Raw genomic sequence first — 6,700 nt, 5'->3', positions numbered from 1 at the left:
AATTGTGTTCAATTCCCGCGTGAAGAATTTCAATTTTAACTCGCAAACGTGTCATCGACTAATGACTCACTCTGCCGGTGATTACAACGTTTAAAGCCCATAACGAAGGCCACAAAGCGGTCGATCATAAGCGATTACGACAAATTTTTCAATATCGGCTGATCCGGCTACATTGAATACGAGGAGAAAAGTTAATTAGGGACTAATAGTAGTTAATACGGTCCCAAGCGTATGATATACAGTACTTTTGCACGACGATAAAGCGGAAAACGAAGAAAGTTGGATAATAGGTGTGCAAAGATAACAGCTACTTAAAGATTGAATTACCTACTAAAAATTGAGCTTTTATGTAGTTGTTAGGTAAAAATAAAATGTGTATAACTTTTTTACATTATCATATCTATTAATATCTTTCAAGATGAAATAATTAATTTTCAATTAATTTTTTAATAATAGATTAATTTCTTAAAATAAATATGTTTTTCGCATATCTTTCCTACTTAAATTCTATAATATATGTTTTCAGGAAAGTTTACTCTTAACACAATGGTGAATTGCATGTTATTATATTGTAACGTTAAAAGATATGCAAATGTATATACTAAGATGAGAAGATTCTTATTGTGAAAGAAGCCATCACTTCGCGCAGGTGAAAAAGAACGATCGATCGGGCGCCGTCCACCGTCCAGTAATAGAATATCGGTGATCGTTCCTCGCCGCAGGAAGAAACCGATGGGCGATGAAGAAAGAAAACGGCTTTGTGAGGTAAATGAGGTAGATGGCGGAAACAAAAAATAAATCGATTATCCGTATCTAGTGAGATAATTTGTTTTCGCCTTTTCACTCAAGATAGGACTACCTTTGATCAATATCATCTGAATATGTTGTACAAACACTTAAAAAACAGATAAACATTGCTTAAGTTAATTCATTAATTTTTTTACCACCCACATGGCCGGCATGACAAAGCACAACGACATGTTTCCATTTAAACAGCCAGCATCATTTCGTGGCTTTTAAAAATATCCGATGTTTTTTTTTCACTTGCGAGATACAAGAAAAACTGTAATTATTCTACTTTCAAGATAATAAAAACAATGCACCGGCTTTGGGATATGATTTACTTCCAGAAGGCTCACTCAGTTAAGGGTATGTACAAACCGGTTGGTGCCCCTTGCTTTCATTCTCGAATTCCCGTTTATACGTGTGAGGTCACTCAGATATAGCAAGGCCGCATCGTTTATTTTGATCCATAAATCTCTTCACTTTATGGTTTCTTAAATTATTAAAGATGTCTTCAACGTTTAGTAATATAAGATCAATAAGCTGAGATTTTTAAGGGCTGGGCATTAAAGGTAGTATTTATAATAATAATAATACGCATCATATGATAATATAGAATTATTGTGCTGTGAAACGGTGATTTCAAAGAAAATCGACAGATGATCTGGAAGATAATATAATAACAATTTATTACGTTCTTTCTATCTAATTTTAATGATATATTGTTCTTCACGTATATAATATAAATATATATGTATCATATATTTCACAACAATAATAATAATATTGCAGAAAAAATTTGTTTTTTAAGACTCAAACCAAAATCTTCTGAAGATTTCTTAAAATGGCGGAAACGATAAATATCAAAAGCGCTACAGAGGTTGCACGGTAACTGAAAAATTTTCTGACACGCGAGTGCAACACGTGCATCACGCAGCACGCGCGCGAGCACGCTCCGCTCGAGACTGCGCATCGTCGACTCACGCAGGTGAATTTGAAGAAGCGAGCGGAAAGTCTTTCGCGGCGAGGATAGCGACTTATCTTGCCGATCGTATAAATTGCCGCATTCCGATAGAAATCGGGCGGTTTGGCCCGATTATTTCGCTCTTTCTTTTTCTCTTTCTCTTTCTCTTTCCTTCCTTCTGTTATCTCACGTATCGCGGCTCGCCTTCGCCCTGGATCGCGAAATGCAAATTGGCCAATTACGAGCGCAACGTGTTCACCGTCGACACTGTGCGTGGTGGTTTATCTCGCTTTTTGGATTTCTTAATTTATTGACCGAGACGTGCGCATAACTCTCAAAGAGTTACGCAGAAAAGTAACGGGTAAGAAAGAATATACCAAACTATACAAGAGATAACACGCCTATAAATATAAAATATTATTTCTATTTACAATTGTATGGAATAACATATTCTTTGTTATATAATTCTTTTATGAAATATGAATTGAGTAAAATTTTTTATACGTACATTTTATATGTACATTTATGTAAGAAAATTCAATGTTTACGTTTTTATTGGTTTTTATGTGCCACAAATATTCCTTTAAAATTTGTGTTATTTCACCTGTAGTGCAAAAATTGTTTGAAATAAATTGTAAGCTTTAGAGATTATAACAAATACGTTAATATTTTAAGAATTACATTACTTGGATAATACATGAATTTGCGTATCATATTGCTTGTTACAACCGACGCTTTATCGTAATTTGGACGCTTACTTTGTAATTACGCCGGTTGTTCGTAATTATACGATACAATGAGCAATTGCTGCAACATGCAGGAAGGTCATAAGCAAAGTGGCACAATTTCCGGTTTTACTGTGGCACATTTATCATTAATCCGGCGAGAAATACACTTTAAGGGATGCATTACACGTTTGGTGTGGAATCATAAATACTGATTGCTTGCACAGTTCACTGTAATTACGATACATCTGAGCCGATCTTCTTTCGAGGAAACGTAATTACATCGCGCACATGCTGCATCGACACGTAAGCTCTTGCTTAACGCTTTTTTTTCTTATTTCTCTCGCGATGAAATCAATGCGATAATACGACAACATTGAGATCGATTCATCGATCCATCGATCCATATACAACACATTTATTGTGTATTAACCAGATTATGTCTACTCATTAACAGGTCGTTTTTTTTCATATATCAAATGTTAATTTAATATAAAAATGTCTAAATATTCAATTCGGCACATATTTATTATTTATTAACAAATATAATAGTTCTATCTGATATACTTTTAGAGAATTAATAACAAATATTTTGGTAGAACGAAAAAAGATTATTAGATCTACTTCTAGATGAATAAAGGTTTTCCAAGGATATCAATCCAATTTAAAATCATGTAAAATAAAATCAGACAATAACATAAAACGTATTATTATCAATTTTATACACATTATTATTATTTTTATACATATTAATTGATAAATACATCGAATCGGAATTGGGACGGATATATGATGATTGCGTTCGAGGTGGATATAATTATATAAAAAGTTGTGCACGGAAATTCTTGCACAGTTTAATTGTATATTAAGTGTTTGTATATTATTTTAATTATATATTATTTTTATTTCTGTGTAAAAAAACTTACGTTCTCGTTTCTAAACATGTGCAGTTGGAATCCTTCGTAAACGATTATGTCGTTAATTACTCGAACAAACAAAATTATCTTATCTCGGCAATGACTGACCTTCGGCTTCGAAGGAAAAATGCGTGCCAAAAGCGAAGCATTAGCAAGGTACAGATGACACACAGGAAAATTTTACATTACGTAAACTTAGATTTTACACAGAACAGGATTTTACGTTCAAAAAATGCAAAATAGTCATGCATCGCATATACAAACAAACAGTTTACATTTACGGGACAAAATTGAAAGAGTAAAATTTTGTGTAAAGTACATACTTTCAAAGGAAGCAGAAAAATAGAAGAAATGTTTTATTAAATTTTTAATTATCCTGCATTTCTTATAAATTTTCACGTAAATTGTAAAATATGTTAGTGATTCGACAAATTCAATTCGTAACTGCAGATAATAATTTATAAATAATTTACGCAATATATATAACGTACATTTAAATAAGTAATATTTATAAACAGATATTTACAAATGGAAAATGAATGTTCAAGAAAATAATAGACATTTAGATAGAGAAAATTCAAGCGGTAATTATAGCGAGCCTTGAAATGTTAAAAATGTAGGTGCTTTATCGTAATTATTAAACAGTATTATAGATTATGCAGTGTGCAATATGTATATATTTTTCAAAATACACAGATATGATAGTAATGTAAAGGATAAATGTATGAGAGGAAATTGTCATGAAAACACAAGGAGTTTATAAGAAAAACAATTTATTCGATCAATATTTTCTTTAGCAATAATAAACATATTTTTGGTTTTATCGATTAACATGAATCGTTCGCTCATGCTCGCAAATCTCTTATCATTATTGCTCTCTTACACACACACACACACACACACACACACTTATTCACTTATACATGCGCTTATTTTTCTCTCCACGCTCGATGGACATGCACACAAATATCTTGAAAGGTACCTACTTACTGATTTATCGATCGCAATCTTTTTCTACACATACGTTTATATAATCATAATATATATAGCACAAAATTGCTTAACGCACGAGTCTCGTGTCAGACGCGTCGAGCTAATAGTATTCGCTAATTAATTAATTTACCCGTTTTAATTAATCAATTAAACCGGGAGAACGGTGCCTCTGCGGGATCGTATTCGTCGTTCGTCATCTTCGTCGCGGGACTTTCATCACTAGCGAATTAATGAAACGTCATTGTTGGACAATTAGTCTAAACTAGTCTTAATCGTCGCACATAATTAATCAGCTAGTTAATTATAATGGTACGTTACAATCTGTACGTACGTACGAAGAACCGAGATCTCTGGTAAGCCTCGAGTTTTCGCGAGTTATCTCGTCGTCCTCGTCTGATAACTCGTTTAATTTTTATTTAAATTCTGAAAAAAAAAAGAGAAAACCCGATTGTGCACTACCAACCGATCAGGTCCAACTTATACTATCTTTGGTCCTCTAGCCGCTATGATTCGTTGCCGGATATGCGAATTTCATTTGCATCGTCGCTTTTCGCGATCTCTTTCGCTTAAGTTCACGCGAGGACGGATAATACTTCGGAGATTTTGAAAAATCGGATATTCCTACGATAGAAGAAATATACCTATATTTACATAAAGCTTTCGCGAGTGCTTAAAAGCTATTATATTTCAAAAGTTTTATATGCGAGTCTGCGATCGTATATATTGTAACATTAATTGTTTCTTTTTTCTGTGTAGATAAAGTACAGCGTGCTTATCACTTAAGCTACACATTTCGCTTTCTTTTACGTATACAAAAATAATCACTTCCATTCACGCTTTTCTTTCACAGCAATCAACTTCCCGCGGGAAGCGTATCTTAATTAATGATGTATAAAATCAACGTCGATATTGTACCGATAATTACAAAGATGTATGCTAAAGAGCGAGGATAAAACATAAAAATTAGAATCGCAAATAACCAAATAGGTGAATTTAAAAATATTAATCAAATGAAAGATCATGAAATGATCAAAATTGATCTCGTTAAGTCGATGACGTTTCTCGATATAGTATCATTTTTAAAAACAGATGACTTTGGCTTCGATGGACTATGATACGTGATAGAAGATAGTATTTAGCTCATAGCTCTCAATTTATACATTTTTATCCTGTCATATTTAGATTTGTTAGATATCAATATATAAAACTGAAATAACATAAAAAATAGCTTCTCGATTATTTCAAGCGACAAATTAATTTTTACATCAATTACATGACTTTGATTATGCGCAGTCTTAATAATTTATTAACCAAGATGCTTATTTAAAATTCACAAGGAATGTTACATTCTTCAAACGGTTATATTAAAACTAATAATATATAATTAAAGGAACGTTTTAAAAATAATTTTGATATCTGTAGGCGTTATGAAGCTTAAATGTACGTAAAACACACACATATTGTTTATGTATTTAGAGGTGGAGATGCACTTTTTTTAAATAGTAAGAGTGCAGTGATATTTCATAAATATGAATCGGATACGACGATACTAAAGAAAGGCACGTTCAGGCACTTTGTTTTACTAGCAACCTCAGGTCGATCAAATCGAATTACATACATTTATTGCGAGGACAATTAGTAGTCTGAATTAAAATAAAAATTTTCTGATTTAGTTTCCACTCGCTTGCTGTAAGCATCAAAACATCAATTAGAATAATTGTAAAAGTAGAAATTTATGAATATACATGCAATATGTTGCATACCCGCCTCAAGAAATATATGTATGTATATTTATATATATTGTGTGTACAGTGTTCAATTTTACAGATGTAATTATCATTTCTAACGATAGATATATATTGAAGGTTTAATTATTATATTGATATTAATATACTGTAACTTGAGTAATATATCAGTGAAAGCGCGAATCTTGAAAAATATTTAAAAAATTAAAAGTTAGAAACTTGAATCTTCTTGATTATCAGTACAGCATCTTACAATCAAGATCAGACAATTAGATTGATGCCTTAAAAAAATCTTATATTTCTGTGAACTTTAAACTTTTTTAGATTCGTTCATCTGCCATACTTAATTATATTTCGATCGGACAACGCGATGTAAAAAAAAGAAAAAAGAAACGGAAGAAGACATAAAAAATAATACACATTAAAACTTATATAATAACAAATTCTAATTACGTCAGAAATATATCGGATGATATAGAAATACCAAGGCACTGGATGCGTTTGAATGAAAAACACGGTCGTTCGATTTATGTAAATACTTAGCGTTCGATTACGTGCTTTACACTTCAATAA

This window comes from Mycetomoellerius zeteki, unplaced genomic scaffold (assembly GCF_001594055.1).
Source record: "Mycetomoellerius zeteki isolate Tzet28-1 unplaced genomic scaffold, Tzet1.0 scaffold182, whole genome shotgun sequence".
Lineage (NCBI taxonomy): Eukaryota > Metazoa > Arthropoda > Insecta > Hymenoptera > Formicidae > Mycetomoellerius > Mycetomoellerius zeteki.
This window is presented reverse-complemented; position numbering follows the sequence as displayed.